Source organism: Pongo abelii, chromosome 10 (genome assembly GCF_028885655.2).
Source record: "Pongo abelii isolate AG06213 chromosome 10, NHGRI_mPonAbe1-v2.0_pri, whole genome shotgun sequence".
NCBI lineage: Eukaryota > Metazoa > Chordata > Mammalia > Primates > Hominidae > Pongo > Pongo abelii.
Genome location: NC_071995.2, coordinates 100,998,056 through 101,017,138, shown reverse-complemented (window position 1 = coordinate 101,017,138; position 19,083 = coordinate 100,998,056). Strand labels below are relative to the sequence as shown.

Genomic DNA, 19,083 nt, shown 5'->3' with positions numbered 1-19,083 from the left:
GCTGGATTCATCAGCATATAATTTTATTCTGCCTTTTACTTTTAGTCATATTTATTCCATAATATATTCTTTTAAGACATCACTATTATTCTTAGAAATCAATGAAATAAGATTTGATGGTCTGGTCTTTTACTTCTCAGCCTTCAAAATTTTCCATAATGCCAAATAAGAGAAATATCCCTGGTGTAGCAATCTCCAATTCCCTGAAAGAGAAGTGATCTTGAAAAGAATTTTCAAGTCCTTTTTAAGCCATGGAGATTTATTTTGAATCTTTCAGTGTGTGCACAGCATTATTCCAAGTCCTCTTCAGGGTCACTCTTGTAGGACCCAGGGTATATCTGTTAACTGAAAAAGCAATTTGAGAACCTCTAAGACTGATTTTTAAAAATGCAGTATCCACAAAAACAGATTTTAGATGCCATCCCAGCAGGTGCTGGTAACTCTACTTGTGTGGAAGATGCCTTCTGTGGGTTTGTTTAGGAGCTGTTTTATGGATACCGGCATTCTTCTCAAGAACACTGAGCATTCTATGATGTATCCTTGTATGACCAATTCACAAGAATTCTGTGTTGACTTGTATTTCCCAGTAAAAGTATGAAGCAAGCAAAAGCAGTCTGATAAGGAAAATCTGTTGGGGAAAGGTTTGCTTAGAGAGTCTTTTGGGCACATTCATGCTCTCTAGGGCTTTTTTGTACAACACTGGTAAGCCAATTCTCAAAGTCAAACTGATAATACTCCAATACTTACAAGTAGACACTTGTACCAAAGAACTATATGCTCCTGGATGCTCACACTGCCCTTTGCTTGAGAAGTAAATGAACATAGGAATGCAGATGCAGGCAGACATGAGCATGACAGTTTCATGTGCATTTGTTCATGGTGTTGTCTCTGAAAAGGTGATCTCTGTCCCAAGAGTTGAGGAAGGAGGGCAGACGAAACTTCCTGAAGAAGCAACCTAGATAAACCCACTTGGAGTTATTCTTCCAGTAGTTTAAATAGATTGTACACACAACTGCTCACACTTTCTCACTGGTCCCCCTTGGGACCAATGCTAGACAGTTTTGAGACAAGCAGACAGGATTAGGGGTCAAGTCTGTGAACCATGGAGTGCAATTTTCCTCTCCATGAAACTAACTGGCCCTTTTGGGGATCAAACCTATGACCTTGAGCTTGTTAGCACTCTACTCCAACTATGCCCAAAACAAATACAGTTCTGAAGCCAGAGGAGCTCCAAACCACACATAAAAATGTAATCAACAGAGCCACAAGGAAACACATAAAGTAAACACTTTCTATATAGGCAAAAAGACCAGAAGATTTGGAAAGAGCCTACATTCTCTGAATCCCTTAGTCATCTGAAGGCTTACTGGAAATTTCCACGTGGATATCTTCCAACACTTTGACTTCAACCCATTTTCCTCTCTCAGTCTCCACCTCTAAAAGCAATTTGCTATTTGGAACTTTCTGTCTATGGCACCATAATTCAGTCAACCAAGTTCAGAACCTTGGAGTTTTCCTCAGCAACACATTCAAACATCCAATGCTCATTAGGTCATCCTTCAAGGTCATTTATGCTAAATAACAGCCTCTTTTTAAAAATAGAGATCAAAATATGCTAAGATCATTAGTCAAACATCTCTTATATCTTTCCTCCTGCCTACCCCCAAACGCATCACTCTTATTAGTCCAACCCTTATTGCCTTCTGGACAATTGCAATGGCTGCTCACCAGTGCTCCTCTCTCAATCCATTTGATATAGCATTTTTAAAGTTTTGTTTGGCATACCTTATGAAAAACTTCAGTGGCCACCATTTTCAATTTGATATCTTTCTTTTTCTTAATAGCTATTGCAACTAAAATATTCACATGCACCACACCTTTGCATAAGTCATTCACCCTACTTGGAAAGCTTCCCCCTGCTTCCCAAATATTCAAAGGCTAGCCATCATTTAAGGCATAGACCATGTTTCAATTCTGTATTTCTAGGCTCCTCCAAAATCAATGACTCTTTCTCTCTGTTGAACTCCTGGACCCAACCTTAGCAATATCATTCATCAGGAATCTAATTCTCTATGAATCTATCATTAGTATATTTTTCCTCTATGTAATGGTTTTTTACCCATCATACTGTAAATTTTCTGAAGGTAGAGATTAGGCTTTTATCTCACAGGCATTTACTGAGCACTAATGTGTGAGAGATGTTATTCTGGAAATATAACTGTGAGCAAAACAGATTTACATTATGGTCATGAGGAGATGGACAATAAACAAATACATGAACAAGATGCTTCCAAATAGTAGAATTAAAAAACCAAGAGGTCAATATGTTAAAAACATGCATTGAATCACTATTACTAATTCACCTTTTTTCAGGGGCTGGGCAGTCTAATGGAAAAACCAAACCTTTGCAAAATGAATTGTTCCCCCATTCTGTCTTAGGTTCCCCTCTGTTTTAGTATTCCCTCTCTTACAAAGTTCATCCTATTACCTGGTTTCCTCTTCCATACAAGTGATTATAGATTGATGTCTCTCTTTTGAAGTGCAGTTATCATAATCTACTGCCTGACAATCACCTCCACATAGAATTATACTGTCCAATACAGCAGCTAGTGAGCACTCGAGATATGGCTAGTACAAATTGGGATGTGCTGTGGGTATAAAATACATATGGAATTTCAGAAACTTAGCCTGAAAAAAAGAATATAACATAATCAATATTTTATGGCAATTACATATTGGAATGAAAGTATTTTGGCTATATTAGGTTAAATAAAATATATTATCAAAATTAGTTTCATTCTACTTTTTTTAGTGTGGCTACTAGGAAAATTTAAATGACCCATGGCTTACATTTGTGGCTTTCATATGTCTATTGGACAGTACTGACCTAGATCTACCAACCATTCAGATATGGAGCACTTACTGTATGCCATGATTCTACTTGGTGCCTAACTTCTTATACTGTCAGTACTTCAATCTGGTGAGTCTAAACTGAATATTCTCCTTCCCCTTTCTCATCCCAAGGTTACTCTACACTTCCACTTTGCCATTTTCATCAGTTACTGTGTTCCAACTTTCCAGAGTTAGAAAGTCAGACATCTTTATCTTTTCTCACAGTGCATCATTTGCCAGGTCTTGTGCAGTTCCCTCAATAACGTCCTCTCTGTTTTCTCTTTCCCCACTATTCTCGTGCCACTGACATCCCTCAATGGACAACTTAGTAGGCTCCCTGCCTCCTTCTCTTCTCACTCCAGTCTAATCTATATGCTGCTGCCATATCAGTCTTCCTAATCCACCAAAGTGATGTCAGAATAAAAGAATGGTACATTTGAAGGGGCCTTCCAAATCTCTGTAGGCTCCTTTCAAAATGAGATGAATAGATAAGATTTACAGGGGAAGCACTGCCTGTTTGCCACTGACTATTAATAGCTCACATGTATAATCATGTGAAATCATTCCAATAATATTATGAGAGAGGTATTATTTTTATTATACCCATTTTGCAAATGGGAATCCCAAGACCCAGGGAGATTAAGTAACATACCCCAAGGTACGTTAACATTATTTGTGAGCCGAGGTCTATTTGCCTCCAGAGGCGTTGCTCTTAAATTCTATGCTGTATTATTAAAGTAATTGGGGAAAGTCTTCATAGTCCTCTCCCCGCAAAACTTGCATCTTTCTAGACCAGTAAATTCATCCTATGTCAGGTCAAAAGTCCTATTCATCCTACGTCAAGTCAAAAGTCGAAGTCATTTTTGATGCTGCTCTGTCACACTCCAAATGAAATCCATCAGAAAATTTCATAATCTCTCTCCTAAAAGCACACACCAAATCTTCATATATACACTGTCATCATAAGCCCTGCCACTGATCACTTAAAATTTAATTTGGTTACTTAATGCTGTAGTGGGTTGAACTGTATCCCTCAAAAAGATATATTTGAGCCCTACCACCCACACACACACACTTATTAATGTGACCTTGTTTGGAAATAGAGTCTTTGCAAATGTGGTTAGTTAAGAATCCCATGACTGAATCATTCCTGATCTAGGGTAGATCCTAAATCCAATAAATGGTGTCTTTCTAAGACAAAGGAGAGGGCGATTTGGACAGAGACACTGATACATGGGGAAAGGCCACGTGAAGAGGGAGGCAGAGACTGGAGTTGTGCTTCCACAAGCCAAGGAATGCCAGAAACCACCAGAGCTGGAAGAGGCAAGGAAGGATTCTCCTCTAGAGCTTTCAGAGAGAGAGAGTGGCCCTGCTCACACCTTGATGTCTTACTTCTGGCCTCCAGAATTGTGAGAGAATAAATTTCTATTGGCTTAAGCCACTCTGTTTGTGGTAGTATGTTGTGGCATCCCTAGAAAAATAATACTCCGTCCTTTCATCTTTTACAGTCTGTTCTTAACACAGGAACTTCTGGTTTCTGGCCTTGCAGGTAAGGATCTTAGGAGTCAACACTCCATTCTCAAAACAAGTAAAAAGCTGAACAGAATGAACAATCAACAACTCTTTTTGGATCCATAAGAGAGGGGAAGACACAAGGCAAACTGCTATCCACAAGACTGGAGACAGACAGGCAAATATAGGGAATCATGGCTTCCCAGGACAGGCTCATGAGCAGAAACTGCCATGGGAACTAGTGCTGTGGAGGAACACGTGAACTGTAATTGACTAATTACTGGGGACTCAGTGCTGACAAGCCAGATAATTAAAAACTTTAGGGGTCTCAGGAGCTCAACCAAGTTCCCACAGTAAGCCTAAGAGAAAAATCCCCTCATGTTTCCATCAGGGGGATGGTAAAGGGAACCATTTGGAAATAGGCCAGGAAATTCTGCTCTTAACAAGATCTTCCCCAGAATAAACTAATTAATCAGAGTCTAACCTCCTAGGGTATCATCAGAAACTAACTGACCTGGGGGAAAGGAATACCCAACTCCATCCCACTCTAGCCATTCTGTTCCACCTAAAAGGGAAGAAAAAACTGAGACATACTTCTGAAGTTCACAGTTCAAAGGCATAGACTCACTAAAGGACTGAGACCTAAGTATATGACTATAGATTGCTTGCCTGCTCCCCACAGCTTACCCCATGTTACAAGGGACTTACTTACCTGATACATCACATCCAACTGCCAAAAAATTATAAACCCTTCCAAAAGGCAAAAACATCATTTGAAAAGACAGAGCAAGCATCAGAACCAAATATGGCAGGGATAATGGAATTATCAGACCAGGAATTTAAAACAACTGTGATTAACATGCCAAGGGCTCTAATGGATAAAGGAGATAGCATCCAAGAACACATGGACAATGTAAGCAAACAGATGGAAATCCTAAGAAAGAATGAAATACAAATGCTAGACATCAAAAACACCATAACAGAAATAAAGAACGACTTTGATGGGCTTCTTAGTAGACTGGACACAGTTGAGGAAAGAATCTCTGAGCATGAGGATACAGCAATAGAAACTTAAAAACTGAACAACAAAGAGAAAAAATACTGAGGATAAAAACAGTACAAAATATCCAGGGACTGTAGGACAACTACAAATGGTGTAACATATGTACAATAGGAACACCAGAAGGAGAAGAGAAAAAAGCAAAAGAAATATTTGAAATAATAATGGCTGAGAATTTCCCCAAATTAATGTCAGGATGACAAAGTGTTGCAAGGAGCCAGTTAGTGTTCTACTGCATTGAAAGGTAATAAAATATTCAGTAAGGTATTTTATAATGTAAAGGATATTTGTGCTTTTCTTGAGTAGCTTTGGTGAATTAGAACAAACATCATTTGAGGCTGAAGTAAAGAATGAGTGAGAGGTGTGGAAATGAAGAAAAAATTGTGTAGAAGACTTTTTTTTTTCTTTTATTATTATTATTATTATTACACTTTAGGTTTTAAGGTACATGTGCACAATGTGCAGGTAAGTTACATATGTATACATGTGCCATGCTGGTGCGCTGCACCCGCCAACTCATCATCTAGCATTACGTATATCTCTCAATGCTATCCCTCCCCCCTCCCCCCACCCCACAACAGTCCCCAAAGTGTGATGTTCCCCTTCCTGTGTCCATGTGTTCTCATTGTTCAATTCCCACCTATGAGTGAGAATATGCGGTGTTTGGTTTTTTGTTCTTGCGATAGTTTACTGAGAATGATGATTTCCAATTTCATCCATGTCCCTACAAAGGACATGAACTCATCATTTTTTATGGCTGCAGAGTATTCCATGGTGTATATGTGCCACATTTTCTTAATCCAGTCTATCATTGTTGGACATTTGGGTTGGTTCCAAGTCTTTGCTATTGTGAATAATGCCGCAATAAACATACATGTGCATGTGTCTTTATAGCAGCATGATTTATAGTCCTTTGGGTATATACCCAGTAATGGGATGGCTGGGTCAAATGGAATTTCTAGTTCTAGATCCCTGAGGAATCGCCACACTGACTTCCACAATGGTTGAACTAGTTTACAGTCCCACCAACAGTGTAAAAGTGTTCCTATTTCTCCACATCCTCTCCAGCACCTGTTGTTTCCTGACTTTTTAATGATTGCCATTCTAACTGGTGTGAGATGGTATCTCATTGTGGTTTTGATTTGCATTTCTCTGATGGCCAGGGATGGTGAGCATTTTTTCATGTGTTTTTTGGCTGCATAAATGTCTTCTTTTGAGAAGTGTCTGTTCATGTCCTTTGCCCACTTTTTGATGGGGTTGTTTGTTTTTTTCTTGTAAATTTGTTGGAGTTCATTGTAGATTCTGGATATTAGCCCTTTGTCAGATGAGTAGGTTGCAAAAATTTTCTCCCATTTTGTAGGTTGCCTGTTCACTCTGATGGTAGTTTCTTTTGCTGTGCAGAAGCTCTTTAGTTTAATTAGATCCCATTTGTCAATTTTGGCTTTTGTTGCCATTGCTTTTGGTGTTTTAGTCATGAAGTCCTTGCCCATGCGTATGTCCTGAATGCTAATGCCTAGGTTTTCTTCTAGGGTTTTTATGGTTTTAGGTCTAACATTTAAGTCTTTAATCCATCTTGAATTGATTTTTGTATAAGGTGTAAGGAAGGGATCCAGTTTCAGCTTTCTACATATGGCTAGCCAGTTTTCCCAGCACCATTTATTAAATAGGGAATCCTTTCCCCATTGCTTGTTTTTGTCAGGTTTGTCAAAGATCAGATACTTGTAGATATGTGGCATTATTTCTGAGGGCTCTGTTCTGTTCCATTGATCTATATCTCTGTTTTGGTACCAGTACCATGCTGTTTTGGTTACTGTAGCCTTGTAGTATAGTTTGAAGTCAGGTAGTGTGATGCCTCCAGCTTTGTTCTTTTGGCTTAGGATTGACTTGGCGATGCGGGCTCTTTTTCGGTTCCATATGAACTTTAAAGTAGTTTTTTCCAATTCTGTGAAGAAAGTCATTGGTAGCTTGATGGGGATGGCATTGAATCTGTAAATTACCTTGGGAAGGATGGCCATTTTCATGATATTGATTCTTCCTACCCATGAGCATGGAATGTTCTTCCATTTGTTTGTATCCTCTTTTATTTCCTTGAGCAGTGGTTTGTAGTTCTCCTTGAAGAGGTCTTTCACATCCCTTGTAAGTTGGATTCCTAGGTATTTTATTCTCTTTGAAGCAATTGTGAATGGGAGTTCACTCATGATTTGGCTCTCTGTCTGTCTGTTATTTATGTATAAGAATGCTTGTGATTTTTGCACATTGATTTTGTATCCTGAGACTTTGCTGAAGTTGCTTATCAGCTTAAGGAGATTTTGGGCTGAGACAATGGGGTTTTCTAGATATACTATCATGTCATCTGCAAACAGGGACAATTTGACTTCCTCTTTTCCTAATTGAATACCCTTTATTTCCTTCTCCTGCCTAATTGCCCTGGCCAGAACTTCCAACACTATGTTGAATAGAAGTGGTGAGAGAGGGCATCCCTGTCTTGTGCCAGTTTTCAAAGGGAATGCTTCCAGTTTTTGCCCATTCAGTATGATATTGGCTGTGGGTTTGTCATAAATACCTCTTATTATTTTGAGATACGTCCCATCAATTCCTAATTTATTGAGAGTTTTTAGCATGAAGCGTTGTTGAATTTTGTCAAAGGCCTTTCCTGCATCTATTGAGATAATCATGTGGTTTTTGTCTTTGGTTCTGTTTATATGCTGGATTACATTTATTGATTTGCGTATATTGAACCAGCCTTGCATCCCAGGGATGAAGCCCACTTGATCATGGTGGATAAGCTTTTTGATGTGCTGCTGGATTCTGTTTGCCAGTATTTTATTGAGGATTTTTGCATCAATGTTCATCAAGGATATTGGTCTAAAATTCTCTTTTTTTGTTGTGTCTCTGCCAGGCTTTGGTATCAGGATGATGCTGGCCTCATAAAATGAGTTAGGGAGGATTCCCTCTTTTTCTATTGATTGGAATAATTTCAGAAGGAATGGTACCAGCTCATCCTTGTACCTCTGGTAGAATTCGGCTATGAACCCATCTGGTCCTGGACTTTTTTTGGTTGGTAAGCTATTGATTATTGCCACAATTTCAGCTCCTGTTATTGGTCTATTCAGAGATTCAACTTCTTCCTGGTTTAGTCTTGGGAGGGTGTATGTGTTGAGGAATTTATCCATTTCTTCTAGATTTTCTAGTTTATTTGCATAGAGGTGTTTGTAATATTCTCTGATGGTAGTTTGTATTTCTGTGGGATCAGTGGTGATATCCCCTTTATCATTTTTTATTGCTTCTATTTGATTCTTCTCTCTTTTTTTCTTTATTAATCTTGCTAGCGGTCTATCAATTTTGTTGATCCTTTCAAAAAACCAGCTCCTGGATTCATTTATTTTTTGAAGGGTTTTTTGTGTCTCTATTTCCTTCAGTTCTGCTCTGATTTTAGTTATTTCTTGCCTTCTGCTAGCTTTTGAATGTGTTTGCTCTTGCTTTTCTAGTTCTTTTAATTGTGATGTTAGGGTGTCAATTTTGGATCTTTCCTGCTTTCTCTTGTGGGCATTTAGTGCTATAAATTTCCCTCTACACACTGCTTTGAATGCATCCCAGAGATTCTGGTATGTTGTGTCTTGGTTCTCGTTGGTCTCAAAGAACATCTTTATTTCTGCCTTCATTTCGTTATGTACCCAGTAGTCATTCAGGAGCAGGTTGTTCAGTTTCCACGTAGTTGAGCGGTTTCGAGTGAGATTCTTAATCCTGAGTTCTAGCTTGATTGCACTGTGATCTGAGAGACAGTTTGTTACAATTTCTGTTCTTTTACATTTATTGAGGAGAGCTTTACTTCCAAGTATATGGTCAATTTTGGAATAGGTGTGGTGTGGTGCTGAAAAAAATGTATATTCTGTTGATTTGGGGTGGAGAGTTCTGTAGATGTCTATTAGGTCCGCTTGGTGCAGAGCTGAGTTCAATTCCTGGGTATCCTTGTTGACTTTCTGTCTCGTTGATCTGTCTAATGTTGACAGTGGGGTGTTAAAGTCTCCCATTATTAATGTGTGGGAGTCTAAGTCTCTTTGTAGGTCACTCAGGACTTGCTTTATGAATCTGGGTGCTCCTGTATTGGGTGCATATATATATTTAGGATAGTTAGCTCTTCTTGTTGAATTAATCCCTTTACCATTATGTAATGGCCTTCTTTGTCTCTTTTGATCTTTGTTGGTTTAAAGTCTGTTTTATCAGAGACTAGGATTGCAACCCCTGCATTTTTTTGTTTTCCATTTGCTTGGTAGATCTTCCTCCATCCTTTTATTTTGAGCCTATGTGTGTCTCTGCACGTGAGATGGGTTTCCTGAATACAGCACACTGATGGGTCTTGAGTCTTTATCCAATTTGCCAGTCTGTGTCTTTTAATTGGAGCATTTAGTCCATTTACATTTAACGTTAATATTGTTATGTGTGAATTTGATGCTGTCATTATGATGTTAGCTGGATATTTTGCTCGTTAGTTGATGCAGTCTCTTCCTAGTCTCGATGGTCTTTACATTTCGTTCTGATTTTGCAGTGGCTGGTACCGGTTGTGCCTTTCCATGTTTAGCGCTTCCTTCAGGAGTTCTTTTAGGGCAGGCCTGGTGGTGACAAAATCTCTCAGCATTTGCTTGTCTGTAAAGTATTTTATTTCTCCTTCACTTATGAAGCTTAGTTTGGCAGGATATGAAATTCTGGGTTGAAAATTCTTTTCTTTAAGAATGTTGAATATTGGCCCCCACTCTCTTCTGGCTTGTAGGGTTTCTGCCAAGAGATCCGCTGTTAGTCTGATGGGCTTCCCTTTGATGGTAACCCGACCTTTCTCTCTGGCTGCCCTTAACATTTTTTCCTTCATTTCAACTTTGGTGAATCTGACAATGATGTGTCTTGGAGTTGCTCTTCTCGAGGAGTATCTTTGTGGCGTTCTCTGTATTTCCTGAATCTGAATGTTGGCCTGCCTTGCTAGATTGGGGAAGTTCTCCTGGATAATATCCTGCAGAGTGTTTTCCAACTTGTTTCCATTCTCCCCGTCACTTTCAGGTACACCAATCGGACGTAGATTTGGTCTTTTCACATAGTCCCACATTTCTTGGAGGCTTTGCTCGTTTCTTTTTATTCTTTTTTCTCTAAACTTCCCTTCTTGCTTCATTTCATTCATTTCATCTTCCAGGGCTGATACCCTTTCTTCCATTTGATCGCATCGGCTCCTGAGGCTTCTGCATTCTTCACGTAGTTCTCGAGCCTTGGTTTTCAGCTCCATCAGCTCCTTTAAGCACTTCTCTGTATTGGTTATTCTAGTTATACATTCTTCTAAATTTTTTTCAAAGTTTTCAACTTCTTTGCCTTTGGTTTGAATATCCTCCTGTAGCTCGGAGTAATTTGATCGTCTGAAGCCTTCTTCTCTCAGCTCGTCAAAGTCATTCTCCGTCCAGCTTTGTTCCATTGCTGGTGAGGAACTGCATTCCTTTGGAGGAGGAGAGGTACTCTGCTTTTTAGAGTTTCCAGTTTTTCTGCTCTGTTTTTTCCCCATCTTTGTGGTTTGATCTACTTTTGGTCTTTGATGATGGTGATGTACAGATGGGTTTTTGGTGTGGATGTCCTTTCTGTTAGTTTTCCTTCTAACAGACAGAACCCTCAGCTGCAGGTCTGTTGGAGTACCTGGCCGGCCGTGTGAGGTGTCAGTCTGCCCCTGCTGGGGGGTGCCTCCCAGTTAGGCTGCTCGGGGGTCAGGGGTCAGGGACCCACTTGAGGAGGCAGTCAGTCCATTCTCAGATCTCCAGCTGCGTGCTGGGAGAACCACTGCTCTCCTCACAGCTGTCAGACAGGGACATTTAAGTCTGCAGAGGTTACTGCTGTCTTTTTGTTTGTCTGTGCTCTGCCCCCAGAGGTGGAGCCTACAGAGGCAGGCAGGCCTCCTTGAGCTGTGGTGGGCTCCACCCAGTTCAAGCTTCCAGGCTGCTTTGTTTACGGAAGCGAGCCTGGGCAATGGCGGGCGCCCCTCCCCCAGCCTCGCTGCCGCCTTGCTGTTTGATCTCAGACTGCTGTGCTAGCAATCAGCGAGACTCCGTGGGCGTAGGACCCTCTGAGCCAGGTGCGGGCTATACTCTCCTGGGGCACCGTTTCCTAAGCCCGTCAGAAAAGCACAGTATTCGGGTGGGAGTGGCCCGATTTTCCAGGTGCCGTCTGTCACCCCTGGAAGGGGAACTCCCTGACCCCTTGCGCTTCCTGAGTGAGGCAATGCCTCGCCCCTGCTTCAGCTGGCGCACGGTGCGCTCACCCACTGACCTGCGCCCACTGTCTGGCACTCCCTAGTGAGATGAACGCGGTACCTCAGATGGAAATGCAGAAATCACCTGTCTTCTGCGTTGCTCGCGCTGGGAGCTGTAGACCAGAGCTGTTCCTATTCGGCCATCTTGGCTCCTCCCCCCAAGACTTTTAAAAAGAATGTTGACCAGGAGGAATCACAGAAACAGGGCTGTGGAATTAAGAGTTTTTTTTTTTTTAATGGAAGATGCTAGAAAAGGTATTGATGTTAACAGAAATGACAAAGTAAAATGACAAATCCGCAACCAACATAATACTGAATAGGGAAAAGTTGAAAGCATTCCCTCTGAGAACTGGAACAAGACAAGGATGCCCACTCTCACCACTCTTCTTCAACATAGTACTGGAAGTCCTAGCTAGAGCAATCAGACAAGATAAAGAAATAAAGGCATCCAAATTGGTAAAGAGGAAGTCAAACTGTCGCCGTTTACTGATGATATGATTGTTTACCTAGAAAACCCTAAAGACTCTGCCAGAAAGCTCCCAGAACTGATAAAATAATTCAGCAAAGCTTCTGGATGTGAAATTAATATGCACAAATCAGTAGCTCTTCTATAAACCAACAGCGACCAAGCTGAGAATCAAATCAAGAACTCAGCCCCTTTTACAATAGCTGCAAAAATAAAATAAAATACTTAGGAATATACCTAACCAAGAAGGTAAAAGACCTCTGCAAGGAAAACTATAAAACACTGCTGAAAGAAATCACAGAAGACACAAACAAATTGAACAAATCCCATGTTCATGGATGGGTAGCATCAATATTGTGAAAATGACCATACTGCCAAGAGGAATCTGCAAATTCAATGCAATTCCCATCAAAATACCACCATCATTCTTCACAGAACTAGAAAAAACAATCCTAAAATTCATATGGAAACAAAAAGAGCCTGCATAGCCAATGCAAGACTAAGCAAAAAGAACAAATCTGGAGGCATTAAATTACCTGATTTCAAATGATACTATAAGGCCATAGTCACCAAAACAGCATGGTACTGGTATAAAAATAGGCACCTAGATCGATGGAATAGAATAGAGAACCCAGAAATAAACCCAAATACTTACAGCGAACAGATCTTAGACAAAGCAAACAAAAACATAGAGTGGGGAAAAGACATCCTATTCAACAAATGGTGCTGAGATAATTGGCAAGATAATTGGTAGGAGAATGAAACTGGATCCTCATCTCTCACCTTATACAAAAATCAACTCAAGATGGATCAAAGACTTAAATATAAGACCTGAAACTATAAAAATTTTAGAAGATAACATCAGAAAAACCCCTCTAGACATTGGCTTAGGCAAGGATTTAATGACCAAGAACCCAAAAGCAAATGCAATAAAAACAAAGATAAATAGCTTGGACTTAGTTAAACTAAAGAGCTTTCACATGGCAAAAGGAACAGTCAGCAGAGTAAACAGACAACCCACAGAGTGGGAGAAAATCACAATCTATACATCTTCAAAAGAAGATATAGAAATGGCCAACAAACGTGAAAAAATGCTCAGTATCACTAATGATCAGGGAAATGCAAATCAAAACCACAATGTGTTACCACCTTACTACTTCAAGAATGGCCATAATCAAAATATCAAAAAATAATAGATGTTGTCTTGGATGCAGTGAAAAGGGAACACTTCTAAACTGCTTGTGGGAATGTAAACTATTACAACCACTATGGAAAACACTGTGGAGATTATTTGAAGAATGAAAAGTAGAACTTACCATTTGATCCAGCAATCCCACTACTGGGTAACTATCCAGAGGGAAAGAAGTCATTGTACAAAAAAGATACTGGCACATGTATGTTTATAGCAGCACAATTCGCAATTGCAAACATGTGGAACCAACCCAAATGCTCATCAATCGAGTAGATAAAGAAACTGTGAGATATATATGTGTGTGTGTGTGTGTATTATATGTATTTTATATATGTGTGTATATATATAAATGTAAATGATAGAATGCTACTCAGCTATAAATAAGGAATGAATTAATGGCATTCACAACAACCTGAATAGGATTGGAGACTATTATTCTAAGTGAAATAATTCAGGAATGGAAAACCAAACGTTGTATGTTCTCACTCATAAGTGGGAGCTAAGCTATGAGGATGGAAAGGCATAAGAATGACACAATGGACTTTGGAGACTCAGGGGGAAAGGGTGGGAAGGGGGTGAGGGTTAAAAGACTACAAATTGTGTTCAGTGTGTACTGCTCAGGTGACGGGTGCACCAAAATCTCACAAATCACCACTAAAGAACTTACTCATGTAACCAAATGCCACTTGTTCCCCAAAAAACCTATGGAAATTAAAAAAAAAATGATCCAGTATAAAGTTAGAGGCTAAAGGTAAAAAAGAAAGAAAAGAGAAAACTTGAAGAATGAAGTCCTTGAGAAGATGAAAAGGCATAAAATCCAGAATCTTGCAGGAGAAATGTTACTTCCTTGATGATAATGGCGGGGCGAGAAGAAGAAAAAAAAAGTGCAGCTGCAAGTAGGTTTATAGATTTAGCAGAAAAAGTAGAGTGTGCCTATTTGATAATGTCTACCTTCTCCATGAGGTAGAGTTCAAGGCCATCACTCAAAGTGAGGATAATGGCGAAGAAGTGGGCTGGAGGGTGGAAGTTTGAAGTGAGCATAAAAGGTATAAAATGTTCATTGTGGGGCAGGCATGATGGCTTATGCCTGGAATTCCAGCACTTTGAGAGGTAGAGGTGGGTGGATCGCTTGAACCCAGGAGTTTGAGACCAGCCCAGGCAACATGGTGAAATGCTGTCTCTTAAAAAAAAAATTACAAAAAATTAGCCAGATGTGGCGGCACATACCTGTGCTCCAAGCTTCTTGGGAGGTTGAGGTAGGAGGATCTATTGAGCCCAAGAAGTCAAGGCTGCAGTGAGCCATTATGACACCACTGCACCTGGCCAATGGAGTGGGACCCTGTCTCAGAAAAAAAAAAAAAATGCTCATTGTGGCAGGCAAGACAACTTTAGTAGAAAACTACATCAACAGAGAAGGTCCTTTTGAAGTTCTGAATTACAAATATATAGTGACACTTTATCCCCAATATGACTTTCACTATGGCCCCAGGTTGAATGTACAAAGGAGAAAAGTCAAAGTCTTTGCTAAATGCAACATTAAGTTTTACTTTCTTTCAACCTTCAATAAATTCCTTGCAGTCAATCAAAAAGTGTATACTCCATCTGGTATTTATTTTTTGATACCAAAGAATTGTTTGGGGAATATTTTTAGTGTTGCCTTGTTGAAACAATCCTGGGTAATTTTCCATTGCTGAAATAAGTAGTATTCTTTTTGTTTTTACAAATGAACTAAGAACAAATATGTATACACAGGTTATCTTCAACTCCTCTGTTCTCACTCCTACAACTATCTGTGGCCATCAAGCCCTGCACACTCTGCCTCCTAGGTCGTTTTTCAATCCATCCTCGTTCTCCACATCCACTGCTATCACTCTAGCCCTACACATCAGTGGGACAACATATAGCTGCACATAAGAAACCTCTGAGCCCCACCCAACTGGCTCAGAACTTCTAGAAACTGGGACCCTAAATATCCATTTGTAATAAGCTCCCCAACTGACACTTCTTCTGTCAACATCTGTCCACATTTGGAACCCATTCCACCAATATGCAACCTGCATTTTGGACTTCCTTGACTTTGGAAAAAAGCACCTGCACCTAACAGAAAAACAAATCTGAGAAAGAGAAAGAGCATCCCATTTTTGAACCAATACATGATCCTCAGAGACGACCACTTGAGTCTAGAATACACATGGCCATTTTGTGTGTAAGAATTAATGTTTATGGAATGAATCAGTGCATGGATAACAGTTGATCCCACAGGAACGAATGAGGAGGTGCTTCATTCAGTAGTAGTCTACAAGACTTGTCAGGAACTTTGCAATGTTGAAGGTCTGCCACGGAGAAGAAATGCCCAAGGCCAAGGAAAAGTTTTGTAAGAGGAAAACTTAAAGAGGAGTATGGAAGTTTGAAAGGAGCCACATAAGAAATAAAATGTCATTTATTCTTTTCTAATCACAACTCAGTTTAATAAGGAGATTTGGCAGGGAGGGAGCCCTGGTTGGAATAAAGATATTCTGCTAACCAGGGAAGGCAGTGGAGATTACAGTAGCCAAATACACTGGCCTTCCCTACTTACCAGCTGTTTCCTTTCTGTTGAATGGAAATAGAAAAACTAAGCCTTCTAAACTCAAAATGAAAATAATTTTTTCAGACTCTAGAGAGCATGATCAGGTTCTTATAAGAGAAATGACTTAGCAGTGACTTAATAATGCATCCCCAGAATACAAATGCAAGGGACCAGACATGGAATGTTCAGCAGCCTTTCTAATGACATTCACAGAGTTATTTTTATGCTTAATCAAATGAGTCTCAGACAGCTTTTGAATATGGAAAGGATGATACATAAATGTTTGTGCCAATTTCTGGTTATGGACTTTGCTTAAAAATGGACTTGGACTAGCTGAAATTTTGGCTGAAGGGATTTCTTGGTGAAAATACAGTAAAATATGCAGGCATTTCATCTGAATTGAGGGAGGTGTCACTTCACTTTGAGTTTCAGGGTTGTAAAAAAAGGTCAGCTAGGTGACAAAGTGACAAATTCTCATTACACTTTTTAACAAGATTTTATAGATTACATGTTGAAGTAGGCAATTTCCATTACCATTTCCTGGATGGGGAATACATTGAAATCCTCTATTAAAAGTATAATAAATTACTCATAACCTAAAAATTAAGCATGTTCCCTTCATTAGCTTTTGCCTTAGAAATACAAAATTATAATATAATTTCGAACAAAAAGACATAAGAAACGTTTAACTTAAAACATCTGTTTCACAAATAAACAGAAGCTGTCAGACTTAGTTCAAAATTAGAGCACCTACAAGCTGACTGGATTTATGGTAGCACTGCCAACTTAGTACAATTTTCCTTATATGTTATATATTGGGAATAAGACCAGGGCTCTCCAAATACCCCGTGGACAAGCAGTTTTCATTTCCCTCGAAGTCCTTGTCTTTATATTTTACCCACGCTGTGCTTGTTTCTAGGAAATACCTGGTTGAATAATGCAAAGCAAGGAAGGGAAGACCCTATGAAAATCTTACCAAAACGAATTCATTTGAAGAGAAAAAAAAATCATTTTTTCCTTGGCGAAAGTAATTTAGTTTGGCTTTCCACATGACCCAAATTCACCAGATAATTACCAGTTCTCTGTTTATCTTCGTGCCGTTTTGGTCTGGCCTTTGAATCCTGGGTGTACCCACAGTCCAAGGGATTAACTGAAAATTTCCCCTGACATTATTAAACCCATATACCATGCATTTTATGGCCTGCTGCAGGACCCTGATTGCCAGCACTAGGAAATGTCCTCAGGAGATTGGCCCAGGCCCCAAAATCAGATAAAGGGAAAAGAGTTATTGGAATAGACTAGTTGTAGTTGTAAACTACATGAGGGCAGGGATACGCCTATCTTACATGCCATTTTATCCCCAGCAGTTAGCCCAGTGCCTGATAGGCACATAGAAGTGGCTCCATAAATATTTCTTAAAAGCATATACAAATGAATGAATAGAAAATCAAATTAACAACCCCAGAAAGGTGAGATAGTAAATAAATAACTTCTCTTTTTGTTACTGCAAAAAAAAAAAAAAAAAAAAAAAAAAAGCTGTCAGAGATTGTTAGCTCTGTACCATACACACACACACACACACACACACACAAATTTGGCTGGGCACAGGCAGTAAAAACAACTACAACTAGCAATTATTAAACTATACTATGTAGCAGGCATTGTTCTAACTAAGTCCTTCCTGTGTATTAATTTATTTAGTCACTGCAAACTATGTTGCAGAAATTATGATACTGTGATCGGGGAGACAAGGAAGCTAAGAATCTAAGGGTTTCATAAACTTCCTCAAAATTTCCCAGCTAATAAGAGGAGAGAACCAGGATCTAAGGCAGTCAGTCTGATGCCAGAGACCACATTCTTAATTGCCATGCTGTATTAACTCCTAAAATTAAACCTAGGACATGAGGATGGTTGCTGCATCCAGTACAAATGCTGAGGGCCTATGCTCCACATCTCCAAGCATCTTCTGGAAATCATGCTATGTTTCATGGTATTTATTAGTGACCTTGGTCAATGAAAAAGAGATATCCAAATAGATAACTCATACGGACCTAAGCAAAATCTGGGGACATTGTGGGGTATCACTTCTGCTGAAAATCGATGGGTTGATATGTAAGCATATGTTTACAGAAGGTTCTCAACAGCAAAGGCTGAGAGAGACAGCTAACATGGCCCTCTCCTAAATGGCAAAGCAAGGTACACTGTCCACTTATACTTGCCAGGTCTCCTCCCCATGGTCCCCTCTAGCATCTTCATCCCAACCCTCAGCCCACCACTTTTCTCCCTCCTCCAATCAGGTCACTATCAACTACCCACTAGCCCAGAGAGGGGGTGGGGTGACCTGGTTCTTCCCCTATTCTCTTTGTAACCTAACTTTATGTCATAGACAACTTGCTTCCTTAAAGACCTTCTCTTTGGATTCTCAAGCTTTTTCCTCTCTCATAAAGAACCTGGCTCTTGCAAGTCAACACTTTAGCATTCGAATCCATGTTTCTATTGTGGGGTGCAAGAATCTATTTTATTAGTTTCTTTCTTTTTGCTATCCTAATCTAACAATGCTAACTCCTCAAAGCAATATGAATGCCTCTAGCTGAACAGGAAAGATATGCTGTAAACATAAGCAGAGATGATATTTCTAAAACAAAAACCTTCCTTCTACGCCAGTGAACTATAGACCACTCAGCTTAAGAAATCATCAAAGCATCATAATTTACCTTGAAGTGTTTAGCTTTGCTGTCTCCTCCCCAAACCTGAGGAAACAATTCTTAGATGTAGTAGAAAGCAGCTCTGGATCTTAATTTTTCTCCTAGATCTGCCATTAAGCTGCTGTTAAACTTGGGCTAGCCATGTGTCTGCATTGGGGGATCTTCCCCAGCCGTACAGTTTATGGAACAATCATCTCACTCACTAATTATGAGGCAATTACTATGGGCCAGACCCTCTCTGGGAAGGTGTACATGCATTGCCTCTCTTGACCTTACAATGATCTTCAGAGCTAGGGAGGTATTTTAATCCCCATTTTACAGATAAGGCAGCTGAGGCTTATCACCCAGGTATAGTGATAAATTTTGATTCCAATTCAGATTTGCTGGGCTTTCAAACTCTTTCCACTTTA

At 39.7% G+C, this 19,083-nt stretch overlaps 1 long non-coding RNA gene across 2 annotated transcripts; it reads right to left on the bottom strand.

Moving 5' to 3' along the window:
• On the bottom strand, window positions 1-18,824 carry LOC134759531 (uncharacterized). Of its 2 annotated transcripts, XR_010135821.1 has the most exons (5): window positions 18,683-18,824; window positions 14,627-14,738; window positions 2,489-2,648; window positions 748-955; window positions 188-345 (listed from the first exon to the last, which is right to left on the bottom strand). It is a non-coding gene; the product is annotated as an uncharacterized LOC134759531 (long non-coding RNA). The 2 variants fall into 2 exon arrangements; XR_010135822.1 differs by having other exon boundaries at window positions 1-955.
• Window positions 18,825-19,083: the final 259 nt, after the last annotated feature.